The 13,064-nt window shown below is 44.7% G+C and overlaps 1 long non-coding RNA gene across 1 annotated transcript; it reads right to left on the reverse strand.

Annotated features, from left to right (window-relative positions):
• Positions 1-1,002: 1,002 nt before the first annotated feature.
• Positions 1,003-12,796, reverse strand: LOC120096949 (uncharacterized). Its single transcript, XR_005493907.2, has 3 exons — positions 12,568-12,796; positions 12,084-12,136; positions 1,003-1,889 (listed from the first exon to the last, which is right to left on the reverse strand). It is a non-coding gene; the product is annotated as an uncharacterized LOC120096949 (long non-coding RNA).
• Positions 12,797-13,064: the final 268 nt, after the last annotated feature.

Raw genomic sequence — 13,064 nt, forward strand, 5'->3', positions numbered from 1 at the left:
TGCCAAGAGAGACCGTTTGGTTGGTTAGATAGATTGCACGCAATTTCAGCTTAGGATATTTTCATCTGTGAGGCACTTACTAGCACATAGCCCCATCCCGAGCTGGGGACAGACAATCTAGCTTCCTAGGAAGCACACATAAGGATCAGTTATGAAGAGTAGAATCAGCAGATGGCGGAGGCTGAGAAGCTTGGGATGTGCAAAGTGAGCCATCGGACTAGAGCCCTCAGCGAGCCAACAGTAATACTCCAGGATGAAAGCTGGCCTGTGAGAGACTCAGGAAAAGACTGTGTTTAGTTCACATATGAAGATAGAAAGTCAGGATGACCCAGTTCAAGGGCCAGAAGATGTCCCACTCACTTGGAGGAAGCCAGCCATTTGTTCTGGTCAGGCTTTGATAGATGGGATGCAGCCCATCTCCACTAGGGAGGACATCTGCTATACAGGGTTTTCAGATTCCAATCTTAATCTCAATGGCAAACACCGTCACATACACCCAGGCTGATTTTGACTAGCTGCTCCTGTAATGTGGGTCAGACAGACACACACAGCTCACCGACTCACCAACCTAGTGACAAGATTCAGAAAGATCAAGAAACAAAAAATGAAACAAGCGTTCAAATTCGAGTTGATCTCTGAGCAAAGCTTCCTACTCCCGGAACTGCTGCTGAGCATGTGACAGACCCCTCAGCCTCTGTTCTGAAGTCAGTGTTCTGATCAAGCCCAATCAGAGAATGCCTAGGGGTACCAGGGGTCCTATTCCAGCAGGGCAAACCGTGGTGAAGGGACATGAGAGAGAATGATTTTTCCCAACTTGTTCTAGTCACAGATTGGAACACACTCTTCTGGGCTTTGGAGAAGGTTTGAGGATACCCCATAAGGGTTTCCTTGCTAGGACTTTGGATGTGCTGTAGCACTGGGAAGTAGCAGGGCCTTTAAGAAGAGGGGCCTATAGCTTTTCATTTGTTCATCTCTTCGATCACAGAAATTAGAGCTCTCAAATGGTTCTTCTCAATATTTATTTAAAAGTCAGTAAATAAAAAGGGTGATGGGGTCCATGCTTTTAAACCCAGCACTGGGCAGGTGGGGGAGAGGAGGTAGGATCTCTGTGAGTTCAAAGCCAGCCTGGTCTACAGAGCAAGTTAAGGATAGTCAGGGCTACTTGAAGAAACCCTGCATCCAAAATAACCCAAACAAACAAACAAAGCCTGTAAACAAAAAACGACTGGAAATAGGAGCCTAAGGCTTCTGCTTGTGGTGAGGTACAAAGATACAAGGGCAGCAAAATTCCAAATATTGGGAGCTCCTTTTCCTAACTCAGAACGTGCTCACCCATAATGAAGGGAGGGGCGCTGTCACCAGCAGGATTCGGATTGACTCATGGGAGAGTTCTTAAATGGCGACTTTGAGGAAGAGGATTGATTGTTCCAGGTCCACTTTCACCCGTGATTCCCTCTTCTCAGTCTTCCAGCCAGCAAAGGTCCCAAGGAAATCATGGAAAGCTGATTGGGGAGTCCTCAAGTTGGGCTCCAGACGAAGCAATTGTCAGACACAAGTCAACCACTGTCCCAGAGCGGATGTGAATCCCACAGAACAGCGCTGACCCAGGGTGATCATACGGCAGTCCTTCGTTGTTTGAATACTTAGTGCTAGTTAGAAGATGGTGGGAAGGGCACTTGATGCGGAAACCAAGCAGCCTTCACAGTGGCAGCCAAGGAAGGACTTCTGCCCACAGGAAGGAGGAATTGACTTTGGGGAGTCACGAAGGAGCCTGGGAACTGTTTACAGCAGAACTTACCAGGTCCAAAGGAGGCGATGCCTACTGTGGCAGCTGTCTTCAGGGAAGATTTCCTGGACCCTATGTCTTCCTTCCTCCTGCTCAGGAAAGGCTGGGAGAGGAGAAGATGGATTAGGGAGGTAGGTCCAAAGTGATGAGGTCACTTTTCCACCCCGGAGCTCCCACTCTGCAGCAGGGCTCAGCCCAGGGGGGCGGGGGACGGTTCTGGAGTTCACCAGTTCAGCGTTCATTATGGAGGGCTGTACAACTAGGGAGACAACTGAAGCGACACAAGTGCACGCCAGTCACGTCTCTGTTTCTTGAGGGATCTGCGAAGTGACAGACCTACCTGGGTTTTCACCGGCAGGCAGCTCTAAGGGTAAGACTTTACCGCTCTGAGCGGAAGTGCAACCAAACAGAAGCTCGGCAGCCCCAAACCAAACAGCCCTAACTAAGCAGGGGCTGCAATTCAGAATCCCATGCTGCCTGTTCCACCCGACGAAGGTAAGGAGGAGAAAACTGAAGGCAAGTGTAAGGGTTTGTTTCTTTAATTATTTCGCCTAAAACTAAAGAGACATGTGCTACTTACAGAATCACGTGGGTCGCTGCTCTTCTCTGGTATCCCCACCTAACTCTCCTCCAAGATGCCACTCAAGAGTCCACAGTCTGTGCCTTCCATCCCTTCTCTCAGGTGTTGATAGAAAATATGTGGACACAGAACCATCCATGCACCAGAGATTGGCTTACATTTTGAGCTCCTAGCGCATATGGTATAGGATACTTTTTTTTCTTTTTTTTGCTAACCATGTTCTTGGTGTGTGTGTGTGTGTGTGTGTGTGTGTGTGCACGAGCGTGCGCGCTGTTCATCAAGAGCCGTTGCCTTTTATTTAGTAATTTTTTTGGACCGGGTCTCACAAGCCTGGAACAATGCCATTGTTAGGCTCGGCTGGTTGTCTGTGAGCCCCAGGACTCCACGTGTCTTTGCACACGCCCCACCCCCGCCCCCAGGCTTAGAGTTGCACCACCATACATTTCTACCACCACCCTTGGCGTGGTATAGGTATTGGTATTTCACCTGGAGTCTGGCGACCAGACAATCCTCTCGTTCACAAGACAAAGCACTACCCACTGAGCCACCTCCCCAGCCCACATATTACTTTTCACTGAAGGCGCATTATTCCACAATTGTCTGCAATCGAGCCACATTTCTATCCATGGGCTTTAACGTCATGTTTAGCCCTTTCCTAGAGTGACATAGTACGGGAGTTTTAAACGTCTCTGCTGACATGTGCATCTATTTTTTCAACATCATTTTATGAAAATGAAACCTTTGGGTCTAAGGCCTATCTTAAATCTTGACAGTAACTGTGTCCAACTGGGGCCCCTCTCTGATCTAAGGACTTAAGTGGGTCTTGTAACCATCTCTTATTTTAAGGTCTCAGATGGCCTTCTTGTTGTTTAGAACATCTTGAAACGAAGGAAGGAAACGAAATGAAGAAATGAACCATTTCGTGATCGGCACCTTTATCTGTAAAACTGCTTTCTGGAAGTATATATTTTGGAATTTCTAAAAAAAGGCACTGGATCCCCTGAAACTGGAGTGACAGACACTCATGAGCTGCCACGTACTGCCAAGGACTGAACCCCGGTCCTCTGAAAGAGTAGCCAGCGCTCTTAACCACTCAGCCATCTCTCCAGCCCTGACACCAACATTTCGTTATCCTAGTAACTGCTGCAGAGAGCACCCTTCCGCTTTTCGAGATTGAAAAGTCAATTCTAAAAGAAGAAAATCAGCACCTGTATCTTTTAACACCCAGCACAATCCATAACACAGGGTCACTGTTGTACTAAACCGATACTCTTGGAAGGAAGAGCTCTTTCATTGATGGTACAAGCTTCCTGAATTCTTAAATACATTTCCTCCTTATGAAACAATTAGCTGAACTTTAAAGATAAGTCCGTGGGTTCTAGAAGTTTCTTAGAGTAACTCTTTTACTCCTTGGCTCTGAGGCTCTTCTCTCTGTATTTGAGCATGCGCTCTCAAGCAGGGGGTTGGGAGACAAGTAACTGTACACACAAAGACATCCACAAGGCTGGTGCTCTCTCTTGGGGAGAATGGTATATGTAGAATGAGTTAAGGGACATCTGTTTCCTCTGTTTGACTAAGATACTGCTATGATTTACATATGATCTTCGTGCTAACAATAACATTTCATACACTACAACCTTAGTCCCCAGTATTGTGGTGCTGAGGTCGTAGACTCTTTAAGAGATGGGGCCAGTACAACACAGTGATAGTTTTGGAAACACTGACCTTTGCAAGGATTAAGGCATTCCCACAGAAGAGCAAACTTCTATGGAAAAAACCAGGCCTACCTTTGGCCATGTGGCCTCCTCAAGTATACTCCCAATTTCATGACTTATGCCATCCTGCGGTGCAACGTGAAGACCCTCATCTCCTTTCCTCTTTACAAAGTACTTAGAAAGCATAACAATACAAACAGCGACTGTTCTTCATCAATTTCCTGATTGTTTTCTTCCCATTGAAGAGCGGCACTCCTCTTCAAGGTAAAACACAGGCAGCCTTTTAGTGTTCTTAACCCAGGATGCTTGCCACATCTTGAGGGTCCCTTTGCATGTCACGTGTCAATTTCATTAATCAGATCACAATTCACCAGGGATATATACAGAGATAGTGTTGAGACTGGCTAGGATTCCTCACATGTCAATTTAGGGGACGGTTAGAATCAATGTTTATTATGTATTCATGGCATTTTAAAGCGTAATGCACATTAAACAAAATATTTTATGTGACCCTGCCTGTCTTAATGATATTCCTTAAACATTAAATAAGAGTAAATAGGAAAAAAAATTGTTCTGTAATAATTTTTGTTGATTTTTAGAATATGATTGGGAAAGGAAGCAAAAGATAGGAGAATGTTTTAGTTTAAGCACTCAAATAGGTAGTTTCATTTTTTTCCAGATATTTAAATTAATATTAGTATATAAAGTATACACTGGAATACTTCATTTGTTGTCAAGCTTTGGAAATGAAAATCCAGACTTAGGTGAAAAAAATAATTTCATGTGACATCATAGAAAGATTCATAGTAGCTCCTTACCCAGGGTTACATGCGGACAATTAATCTTCCTGGGTCTTGAGCTCATCAATAAATGTTGAACTAAGCAGTTTCTAAATAGCCCTCTCACCCCAAATTCCATGATTCTGTGTATTTGGAATGAATGATTTATTGCTCTCTGGGCTATATATCTCACTGAGGAATGCAAGGAGTTAACAGAAACATCTCAAGATATAAATATAGACTTCTTCTGAACTGTCAATAATCTACTACTTGAAAATATCTCACAGAGATAATTTGTGCTCTTCTTGCCTTGAGGAGGTTCAGTGTAGGAAGGAGCCATGTTTCTAGTGACTTGTCTTTAGTGTGGCAGGGACTAGGAAGAAACCATAATGTTTCCCCAGCTGAGATACAGAGGAGAACAAATTGGAGCCACCGGAGAAATCCGCACCCAACACACGTGGGTCGACCAGTTGGTCAAGGGTGGGTTGATAGATGGTGTGCTCCACTTCATTTCTGCCTTTTTAATATAACACAGCATTTCAAATACTACTTTAAAGGTTGAATTTTGGAGTTGGGGATTTAGCTCAGTGGTAGAGCGCTAGCCTAGCAAGCACAAGGCCCTGGGTTCAGTCCCCAGCTCGGGGGGGGGGGGGGGAGAAGAAAAGAAAAAAAAAGGTTGAATTTTAATAGAGCTGTTTATTTATTGGTTTCCCTCCCTCTGTGATGCTAATCCATTTTAAACATTACATGTATCGCTTTTGTGAGCTACTCTGGCTGTTTTAGGTGTCCTTTGAGCATGATGCACTGAACCAAATGAGACCAAAGACACCTGGATGATAGGCTTGACTCTGTGACCTTGGAGAATAGACTGAGCTTCTGGACCTCAGTTTCCTATTTTATTAAACAGAAAGGGTGAATTTATTCAGGCTTTTTCCTTTAAGATCTACGGTTCCATACACGATCCTGTAAGTTTTAGATGTTGTCTGTTGTAATTCTAATTCTCAGAAAATTAATTTACAATTGTTTTTGTTTCTATCCTGAAGTAACAACAATAGCAGGAAACAATTACCACCACCAACACCCTCCTTTTTGGCTTTTGACTGTTTCATTCTCAGATAAAGAACCAAACTCTAAATTGCAAAAGGTCACAAATAGAAAAGATAAATAATTTGAAAGGAAGTTGAAATATGGATTTTATACTTAAATGGAAGGGTAGAAATCAGTAGAGTTGTGTATGGCATGAACTTACCGCCCCCAAATATAGGCAAACTAAGAGAATTAGCTCTCCACAGTGAACAGTTCCAAGGGTTTCCATCAGATTCATTTGGTGCCTCTGAGTCAAAGAGAACAACTGACAGTATTGGGCTCTGCCTCACCTCCTTGTTCTTCTATAAGTTCCCTCTGGGTCACCAAGATGGCTGCTGGAAACAGAAGAGCCAAAGTCTATGTAAACCCAGAACCATGGCTCATTTTGCTTTGTCCCACATAACTCCAAGACAAAGTCTAGTTTACTGATCTGATAGGAATAGGAGCCTGTCTCATCACTAACCAACAGGGCTTGTCAGGTGGGTCTCCTAGCATGTTGGGTTGCCTAGGTGACATTTTTACTCTCAAAGTTGAACATGGATGTATAATCAGCCAAAGGAAGCCATGAGCAATGAGTTCCTTACTAGTGTAGTAGTTTGAATAAAAACGGCCCTCATAGGCTCATAGATTAGAATGGTCACCAGAAAGTGGTACTATTTGAAAGGATTAAGGAGGTGTGGCCATATTGAAGGAAGGGTGTCATTGGGGGTGGGCTCTGAGGTTTCAGAAGCTCAAGCCAAGCCAGTGCCTCTCTTTCTGCTGCCTGACATCTCAGGTATAGAAATCTCAACTACTTCTCCAGCACCATGGTCTGCCTATCTAACACCATGGTCCCCACCATGAGGACAATGGACTGAACCTCTGAACCTGTAAGCCAGCCCCAATTAAATGTTGTCCTTTATAGGAGCTGCTTTAGTCATGGTGTCTGTTCACAGCAGCAAACTTCTAATAAGACAAGGATAAAAGTGAACTGCCACAGTTCCTCATAGGAAAGAAGGATTTTGTGCTATGAAAAAGGAAAGACACCAGTAAAGGTCACAAACAAAAGCCCAAACGACTTGACATGTCAGCCTAAGTACAGATGACAATTACCTAGAATGATGACTTGTGACAAAATGATTCTGAACTACAGGAGAGCTGCACGTGTCCTCATTTCGCCCTGCCTATGGGGTGTTGGGCAGATGAAACACTGCACTGCCGCCATTGTGTGCTGGGCTTGAGCAAAGAACAGATACACTGCTCAAGGGGTGGGAAGAAGCAGCCTAGGATGTGGGAGGCCGAAGCTGGGGTTCCTAAGTATCCAGCTGCTGCTGGAAAACTGCATGAGGGGTCCTTAGTCCACTGGCCTGTGACGAGATCTGAGGTGAGGGCTCCCTGACTCCTGGATATCCAGGCACCTCCTAGGTCACGGGTGAGGGGTGGGGGTTGGGAATGGAGTTGGGAGCTTGCAGGTTGAGGGGATGGGATATTGAGGAGGAGGAGGAAGGAATGGGAACTCTGGCTTAGCTCATTTATCCTTAGCTTGTCTGGGAGTCTTCTGTGGAAGACTTAGGCTGTGGCTCTGTGGACAAAGGCTTTCTCCATGCTCCGCATTGGTGGTTCTTGGTGGAAGAGACAGTCCCTTGGTTCCAAACTGTTTATTGATTGTTCGTCGTGGAAAATGGGTGCATACCATCCTCTCAGGGTGGACCAGAGATTAAATACCGTTTGCAGGAAGAAATGTCTGGGAAGGGAAGATTATTGGCTAAATACTCAGGGACTCTACATACTTCATTAGCAGGGAGAACTATGCTCTGTGCAATGTGACTGACCTAGAGAGTGTGGTCACATGTTCTGGGCCAGGACTCTAGTAGGGAAGAGGGAGACGCCTACTGCCTCAGGTGGGTGGCTGGGTGCCGGACCAAGTTTCCTGACACAGCGTGCTGTCCCACGGAGAACATTTTAAGGAAGAATACATAAAGATATCTTTAGATGTCTGCAGTGGACCCTGGGAGAGGAGCTGAAGCTATGCCAACATTGTGTTTGCCGTCACCATTTCCGACAAGGTTGAGATTGGAGTGGGATCCTCTTCAAATCTATCTATGCATTCGTGTGTTGTTTGTCTTGTGTATGTGTGTGGGCAGGGTCTGTGGAGATTTGAAGAGGGTGTCAGATCCCTCTGGACTGGAGTTACAGGCAGTTATGAATGAACACGTGGGTGCTGGGAAATGAACTCAGGTCCTCTGAAAGTGCAGTTGGTGTTGTTAAGCCTGGAGCCACCTCCCTGTCTACAAAGGTGATCTGTGAGGCTTGTTTCAGTAAAATCTACACCATCCCAACCAGGCTGCCTTCTCTGAAACTATTTTGCTTATAGATTCCCAAAACAGCACCATAGACTTCTTCAAGTTCTTTCAAGCCAATTTACTGTCTCTGTTCTCCTTAGGCGACCTCTCAGAAGCTTCCTATGCATGTACACATATGTCTGTCTCTTTAGATGCACATATTTCTTCTTCTCTTGTGCTAGGAAGATCCCTTGGTTGTAATTCATGGTCCTGTACGTGTTAGTAAAGTCCCCTATCAACTGAGCTCCGCACAAGCTCTGATTATACAAGCTCTACAATTTCTTCTAGTAGCTTAATTATCTTGGCCCCCTTCCCACATGTGCCATGAGCCTACCCAGACTTGCAAAGGCTTCACCAGGTTTTACCATCTTCAGATCAATCTAAGTTTCTCTACTTACCAACACCTCTCTGAGAAGAAGGAGCCATACCTAAAACCACCTGTTAGCTCCAGGGACCACGTCTGTCTGAATCGACAGATGTGGCATCCCATCATCAGTGTTGGAAGCTGGGCACCTTTGAGACTGTTGATAATTCGAAAACCTTGCTTAGATTATGTGGGTCAGAGTCTCTAGCCGTAGGGAGCCATGCAAAGTTGCAATTCAGAGACTAACACATGGACTTCACTCCCTTTCTGGATATCTTTTTGGCCAGGGAGTCATGCTTCTCTGACAGCTTAGTGGTAACACAGGCAGGGCAGAGCACATCCAAGAGGCAAGGTAGTTGTGATGGTTTACATATGCTTGGCCCAGGGAGTGGCACTATTAGAAGGTGTGGCCTTGTTGGAGGAAGTGTGTGTCACTGTGGGGTGGGCTTGGAGACCCTCCTCCTAGCTGCCTGGGGATGCTCAATCTGTTCCTGGCTTCCTTTGGGTGAAGATGTAGAGCTCAGCTCCTCCTGCACCATGCCTGCCTGGATGCTGCCATGATCCCGCCTTGATGATAATGGACTGAACCTCTGAACCTGTAAGCCAGCCCCAATTAAATGTTGTCCTTTATAAAACTCATGTTGGTCATGGTGCCTGTTCACAGCAATAAGACCCTAACTAAGACAGTAGTCAAGATTTTCTGATAAAAGCCTTCAGCAAGGACAAGGTACATCTGGGTATTTTCTATAGATCCAGACCATTCTGTAGGCATTTTCTCTTAACACACAGTGTTCTGCATTGTTGACTTTGATAGAGCTTTAGAGACTTAGCAAGTTGACAAAGGGAAATGGTACTTTTCTCAAACTTGAAATAGGGTAACTAAATTGAACTTTAGCATTGGATTAGGTCAACTCCTAATCCATGGGAAAAAGTAGAGGACATGGTAAACAAAATCTCGTATACTTTATCCAAAGTATGTCGGCCAATGACCACAATGTGGGTATTGATTACAGGTAACAAAAAGCACATCCAACTTCAACTGGTTTAACCAATGAAATAAAACAAAACAAAATCTGGATAAATTATTATATGAATATGGGGGTTTCTCACAGACACTAGGGCATACATTTCAAAAGTGACCAGAAGCCAGCAGTTCAAAGCCACAAAGCCAGGGAGTGATGGCCCAACTGTCCACGGCTGCTTCTGCTTGAGTGGACCCACTTCTTCCAAGTCATCTCTTCAGGCTGGTATTCTGTGTCTTCCCAGTTTATATGGTACGATGGGCACTGTGTTGATTATCTGCATTTCTGTCAACGTGGTCACGGCATGACATTATGCTTACTCAACCGTTTCTAGCTCTAAATGAGAAGTTCTTGAAAGAGTAAATCCAGATGGTTCGTCTTGAGTCCCCTGCCTAACCTGGTTTCTTCTGCTTTGGCCAGAGGAAGTGGGTTCAGGGAGTTTACAGTGTGATTTCTGCTAAAATGTATTGAAGGATGGCTACACACATGTGTTCGCTTATTTACTTTGTACATGCGTGCGCTGTGTATGCATGTCTCTGTGGGACAGGTAGCCCAACTGTGTCATGAATGTCTTAAACTTTACTCTCTGTATTGTTCAGGCCAAGTGAATAAAAGCCTCTCCTACCACCCGAGGCTGAGCGGCATAGCACAAAGAGAAGACAGGATAGCCTCAGATTTCCAGGGTACGAAAGCCTCATTGTTTATTCCATGTTCCCTTTCCTGAGTGGTCTCTCATCAGAACTAAGAGCTTGTTACTCTTTCCGATTGGTGCGTAATCCATAAGTTTGGAGAGCGTTGGCCCTACCTCGTCTTGCTCAAGACTTGCAAGGTTTACTTGAAAAGCTCTTAGGAGCACCCTCGAGTAAACAAGAACGCAGTTAAATCAAGACAGGCCTTTCTGTTTGTGCTTGTTTCAAAGTGATCCAAACAGCAAGTTCGGAAGCTGTCCTTGCAGCCACAGCCAATGCTTCGTCCTCGGGCACACTGTGTCTGTTGGAAACAGTGCATTGCTGTAGCAACCAGAGAAGTTTATAAACACTGTGAGATGCTGTCCTTTTGCCAGATTTCTACCTTAAAGGAGTTCTAAAGAGTACCGCACTGATGAATGGCTGAGTGCCTCAGAGAATTAGATCGCACAGATGCCATTGGTGATCCGACTCTTGTTCTCAAACATGCTTCCTTGGACACTCCAGTGGAGAAGCTAGGAAAACCAAATATTTGCTTTGCTGAAGCCTTGCAGCTTAAGGTAGTAGGTCTTGGAACAGTTGACCTGGGAGGCGTAAGAGGAAGTCTCCGGCCGACTTCGCTCAGACTTTAGCTTTCCTGAAGGATGTCACACTCAACTCAGAGTTGCCATAAAAACTCAAATAGCAAGTATTCCAGAGGCAAACATCTGTTGTAGTTGTCTGGAGCTCAGAAATCCCCATGGCAAATGTTTCTCCAACATCTTATTATAGGAGGACAACAGCCATCACCCCAGAACAAATGCTGTAGCTAAGGTAGGAAGAAAAGCAGCAGGAGGAGGTAGTTTTCTTTTTCTTTTTTTTTTTTTTTTTTTTTTTTGGTTCTTTTTTTTTGGAGCTGGGGACCGAACCCAGGGCCTTGTGCTTCCTAGGCAAGCACTCTACCACTGAGCTAAATCCCCAACCCCGTAGTTTTCTATTGATATCAAAATTATTTTCTTTCAGATAAGTCAGCTGTTGCCACAGTGCTAACTAACTCAGTTCGGAAGTTTCTTGATTTCCTAAAACCAGACCTACTGTGTGATCCAGCTATACCACTCTTGGTATAAACCAGAAGGGATCGAAGTCAGAATTCAAGAGAGATGGCTGCCCTTGGTGCTGATCCTTTATTCACAATAGACAAGGTCTAGGACCCACCTGATGCCTATTGACAGCTGGATCAAGAACAGTGCCATATATTCACAGCAGGGTTTTAGTTGGCCATAAAGAACAAAATTATGTTGTTTGCATGAAAATGCATTGACGTGGATACCATTACAGTAAGCGAAATAAGTGAGGCCCAGAAAGGCAAGGGTCACATGTTGTCTGTCATATTAAATCTAGAAAAAAGAGCACATATGTACGAACACCACATACATGTGCACACACACATGCGCATACATGCACATGCACACGCATACACATGCACATACCTACACATGCACACACACATGCACATACACACATGCACATACATAAGCATGCACATACATAAGCATGCACACATATACACACATACGTTCCCCCCAAAGGGACTATTAGGGAAAAGAAATGGTAACAAAAGGGAGTGACAGGAGGTGAATAAGTTCAAAGCAGTGTGTACATGAAGGAAAACATCATGGCGAAACCCATTATTTTGTGCTATTGGCATATACTAATGAATAAGCCTTTCTGTTGATACACCATGATGGTAGACATTTTCTGTTACCTTTTAATTCCATACCAGTCCGTCTGCCTATTTCTCAGAAATCTCCCAGAAGTCTGTTAAGAGAAACATAATCAAATTGAACAGATGAATCAGGGCAAATTTTCATCAAGTCAGAATTATTTTGATCTAACTCAGAATTACATCCTGAAGAGTCTAAGAAACAGGCAGCTGAGTTCACCACTGACCAAGCCTTCTGTTAGTGCAGCGTGCACAGAGTCCAAATATATCCAGCAATCCTCTGCCGGAGGCTTGAGTTTCATCTGCACTTCCTAAGCCCATGGTTGAGAGAAAGGTGAAAATTACATGTTTCACCCTATCCTCCTGAGCATTTAAAAGCTCCTCACCAGACCTCCCTCCCTTTCCCCATACTTATAGGTGGGCAGAAGGGTTAACAGGATGAAAAGAACCCCCTTGAGTCATACCGTGACACGCATCATCAGTGTGCACTGTGTTTTCATTAAGTGAATGAATTGCAAAAGGATACCTTAAGTAACATAGTGGCTTCTAGGAAAGCTTCGCATCTACCTGGTGGTCCTAAATAGCCTTAGTCACTGTGACTAAGATGAGCAAGAAAGATGTAAGCAACAGCATGGAAACAAGGTATCTATGGAAACAAGGTATCTATGGAAACAAGGTATCTTAGGAAAACCAAGAGACAGAGACGAGGGTAGAAGTCAGCATATTGTACGGTTGTTAAGTGAATTTGAGTGGAATCTGTGACCGCATTTCCAGGAAGGAATAACCAAGGGGGAACCTTCCCCAGAGTGGGTGGCACCTTCCAGTGAAAGCCCAGAGATAAAGATCTCAGGAGTGAGTGAGTGACCACTGCCATCCTTTGGTGACCTCACAATTCAATCTCTCTGGCTGCCAATCATCTGGGCCTTCAGCCCCAGATTGGGACTGCTTAGACATCTGGACTCAGGGACTGAGCAGCAAACCAGGTTTTCAGTCTCTCCAGGATGCACACAGCCATTGTTGACT

Source organism: Rattus norvegicus, chromosome 15 (genome assembly GCF_036323735.1).
Source record: "Rattus norvegicus strain BN/NHsdMcwi chromosome 15, GRCr8, whole genome shotgun sequence".
Classification (NCBI taxonomy): domain Eukaryota; kingdom Metazoa; phylum Chordata; class Mammalia; order Rodentia; family Muridae; genus Rattus; species Rattus norvegicus.